Raw genomic sequence first — 4686 nt, 5'->3', positions numbered from 1 at the left:
CCAGACCAGAAGATCACCGTAGGGGAAGTCAAAATGCCCATTGTGATCCTAGGAGACCTCGCTTACCCTTTCATGCCATGGCTCATGAAATCCTACACAGGGAGCCTTGACAGCAGCAAGGAGCAGTTCAACAACAGGCTGAGTCGGTGCAGAATGACTGTTGAGTGTGCTTTTGGCTGTTTAAAGGGCCGCTGGTGCTGTTTGTATGGGAAACTGGACCTGGCCGATGACAACATCCCCACGGTTATAGCCATGTGATATACCCTCCATAACATTTGTGAAGGGAAGGGTGAAAGCTTCACTCAGGCATGGACCTCAGAGATTCAACACCTGGAGGCTGAATTTGAACAGCCAGAGACCAGGGCTACGAGAGGGGCCCAGACTGTAAGGATTAGACATGCCTTGAGGGAGCAATTTGATGCCGAAAGCCACCAGTAATGTTTGGTGCCCTGCATGGGAGTGAAGTGCAGTGGTTCCAATGCTAGTAGGCATCTGTGTTTGCTACATATGATGCATTGACTAGTAGTGCCTGTTGCTTTCCTGGGCTATGCTATCTTTTACTTAATGCAGTAAAGAATGTTTCCAAAACCAAAAAAATCATTTATTTAAAAGAAACAACTGCTGGAGAAATACACGTGGCATGACACATCTGTGCTGAGGAATATGCTGATGGGTCTCACCAGCACGTCACGAATTATAGTCAAGTTACTCTTTATGCTACAAAGTGACAGTGAGGAGTCCGATGATGTTGACTCACGTAACGCAGACGACACGAGATTGCTTGTGGCATTCACGGGCATGCTCACCAACTTGGAATGCTACTTTTGTGTGGGAGGAGGGAAGGGGGCAGGGTGGGGAATGGGACAATCACAGATTTGTGTATGTCCTGTTATCATATTCAGCCTTCCTGACTGGAGTGCCACACAATGAGTACAACACTTCAGGCTGGCTAAAATGCATGGTGATGGGAGTTGAGTGCAGTGGGTAAGGGTCATAGTTTGCAGGGCTGGGTGGTAAAGCTACAGGTGTTGGAGGCAGCCGGTGGTGATAAGAAACCGGATGTTGGGGAAAGTGGGTTGGCAGTGACAAGGAGGCACAAAGGAAAGAATTTTGGGACAAGGGCTGCGGGGGAGGCGGGCGCGGATCTGCTCCATATGCAGTGCTATGAGTGCCTGCATCGAGTCTGCTTGGTGCTCCATGATGCTTAGCAGCCGCTCCATGGCTTGTTGCCAGTGATCCGCATTCTGCTGGTGGAGCCTCCTTTCAGTCTCCCGCCACTCTTGTACTTTTTGATTTTCAGTAAGGGACAGCTGCATGACTTCATGCAGAAGGTCCTCCTTGCTTCTTCGTGGACGCTTCCTGATCTTTGCAGCCTTTTGGCCTTTGATAACAAGGACAGCTGGGATCTCAAGTTTCATCTGTAAAGCTAAAATGCAACACTTAACAGAGGCAGCATTGTTCACACCAGGCAGAGCAATGATTCGGCCGAACTTAAAGACAGCTATAGTGTACACAATAGCACAAACAGCCTGTCTCAAGGAAAATGCACATAACTCAAAAGAGCCCCAAAATGGTGAGTAACCACAGGGACGGGGGAGACTGATTGTTCCTGGGTTGTACTGTCCTCTGGGGTCCTGTGCCTTGGGGAGAGCCAATAGCTGCAGGGGGCCCCTATACTCAACGCTGTCCCCACATTTTCTACAGGATGGGTTCGTCCTGGAAGGTATCTTGCTGCTGTGGGTGACCTGGGAAGCAAGGAAGGGTCTTCTGCAACAATGTGGCTTCCGCCCTGGCCCATATGCGCTTTCCTGTGTGCAGCAATGGTCCCCCCGCCCCTCATGGCACAGTGGTGCAGACATGTTAGCCTGACTGGGACAAGGAGCACAGCAGCTCTGCCAAGGAACCTGCGCAAGCAGATTGCCCAGCTTCTGCATGAGACCTTTGAAGAGCTCACTGAGGGCGATTACCGCAATGTGTGAGAGCACATCAATGCCCCATTCCGCATCTAGGCATGCACGCAGCCCTAACCTTTCTTTCTGCAACCCTCCTTGCCCCAACAGCCTGCACCCAACAACTACCTTCCCAAAATAAAAGCCGCTTACCGGGCACCTCCTCTGCTGTTTGTTCTTCCACAAGCACCGTCTGCTGCAACTGGCTACCTTCCTCCTGGCTTGAGAACTGCTCCTGGCTGCATGCGTCTAGGGATGCTGGGCCATCCTCTGGCTCTGGGCCCCCCCTCCTCCTCCTCAGTACCCTCGCTCCCACTTTCCTCCTCCTGCCTTGTTGCACTTTGGGCTGCCACGGCCTCTGACGTGTCCATGGTGGTCCTCGGAGTGGAGGTGGGGTCGCACCCAAGTATTGTGTCCAGCTCTTTGTAGAAACAGCAGGGTGTGGGGGCAGCACTGGAGCGGCAGTTTGCCTCCTGTGCTTTGTGGTAGGCGTTCTGCAGCTCCTTCACTTTAACCCTGCACTGCTTCCTGGTCATGGCCCCTTTCTATCATGGCCCTTTATATCTGCCCAAAGGTATTGTAATTCCTATGGCTGGAGCGCAGCTGGGACTGGACAGCGTCCTCCCCACTGATGAGGTCCAGCACCTCGCCATTGCTCCATACTGGGGATCGCCTGGTGGGTGGAGGTATGGTCACCTGGAAAGATGCGCTGAGAGCACTCCACACCTGGCTGAGCAAACAGGAAGGGGATTTTCAAAAGTCCCAGAGAATTTAAAGGGCGCGTCTGAAGGTTGGTCACCTGAGGGCAGGGCAGTAGAGGTCAAACAGATGACCAGAGTGGCTAGAACAGGCTTTGTGGGACACTTCTGGAGGCCGATCAGAGCACATTAACAGACCAGGGCATCAACACTGGCGCTGTGGCAAGCATTATGTCTCTCACGGAGGTGGAGAACCAGGATTGCTCCAGCCGCAGAGTGTGGGTGCGCTACGTGCCTTGCCACTGTAGACACCTCAGGAGTTAGGGTGCCTGGGGCTGACTCAATGCGCTCTAACTTGCACGTGTAGACAAGGCCTGAATTTGACCTGAATTCTCAAATAGCTTAGGTTGCACCAAAACTGCATTTTTCATTGAAATAAACTATTTGTCAAAAAGTTCACCTACCTCTACAGCCATAAGCCTAGCTTCATTCCCCACCAGTGTCCCAGCTCAGTGATCACTCAAGCCTTGCCTTGTGCTAAACCAGGGCTGCTTTAATGGCTCCTAGATCACCCCTTCTGTCTTCACTCAGCAAATGTGACCAGGGCTCCTCTGCTTTCTAGCTATCCCTGTCTATTGTGGTACAATATATCGTAAATTACAGCAGCCTGTTGACTGCTCTAGCTTGTGCCGGGTGAATTATTATGGTGCAGAATGACCCCAAGAGCAGGGGGTAGTGATATAAATGTGAAGTGGATTACATCTATCTTTGTCCTGCACCAAGCACACCTCAGCCATGAGCAAGTTTCTAGTCATGTGTTTGGTAGCCCTAGAAATGTAATTATGCCACATGCAAAAAAAAAAAAAAAACGGAAACAAGACTTTCAACATTGTAGAAATGGACCGTGTCAAGTTTGGAAGGCCCAACATTTGATTAACTACTTTTTTCCTTCGGGCCAAGATTTTCAGGAGTGGCTAGTAATTTGAGGTGGCTTGATTTGGGGGTGCCCACCTTGAAGTATCTTAGAAGGGTCTGATTTTTTCCACCATTTCCTTAAAATCTGGCCCCTTTAAAGGCATCTCAAGCAGGACAACCAAAACTGAAAGCACTGACAATCACTAGTCGCTTTTGAAAATGTCTCCCTCTACCTGTTCCCAAAGTCCAGCAAATTTTGTCAGTTTTAAAATACCACTAATGTTTCAATGTTTAATTCTGCAAAACAAAACTAGTCTAACTAGGGAATTAATTTGACAATTTTATTAAAACCTCAGGTTTCCATTCTGTACAAAACTGAGATGCTTTCTTTAGAAAATGCATATTACACTGCATTATTTCATAAGCATGGTTAAGTAGCTTTTTGAAAGCTATATACAGGATTAATAGCACACAACTGTATAAATGGAGATAGTCTTGATAATCTCAGCAATATATACAAACTACCTTTACACACATAAAAATATATATATTTACAGGTAATAAATAACATTTCAAGCTAAATCATGTGTCCACATGTATAGAGACCTTTCACCATTGGGCATTCAAGTGCTGTAGGTGTTTGATTAGATCCTGTATTAAAAGTATACATGTCCTCACATGTCTTCTTTCCAAAGAGCTCATCTTTCAGGAAAATGCAAGTAAAAGCAATGTCAACTGGAAATATGAATCACTTTGTTTGATCACTTTTAGAGGTCTTGAGTGATATGCGCCAATACCCAAGCAACACCTCTCTCAGCCATAATTCATTGGGTTAAGACATCACATTTTTAGCACCTTTTGAGTTGTTGGCATTCCAACATATTGCACTGGGTTAGCTCTTTGTTCACCTGATCCGCTAATGGTATGTTGATTGAAAAATAACATACAGATAGGTGTCGTTTTTTGTTCTGGATGACTTAGCACAAATGCCACCTTCACCATATGCTTTGTAATAAATGCAAGGATTACGAAAAATGGCTCTGTAATCATATTCTAGCTCATATTTCCTCCCCAATTTTTGATTCATGGTTTAATAGAAGAAGGCTACTGAACTTTTCATAGCA

Source organism: Mauremys reevesii, linkage group 6 (genome assembly GCF_016161935.1).
Source record: "Mauremys reevesii isolate NIE-2019 linkage group 6, ASM1616193v1, whole genome shotgun sequence".
Lineage (NCBI taxonomy): Eukaryota > Metazoa > Chordata > Testudines > Geoemydidae > Mauremys > Mauremys reevesii.
Note: the sequence above shows the minus strand (reverse complement) of the source record.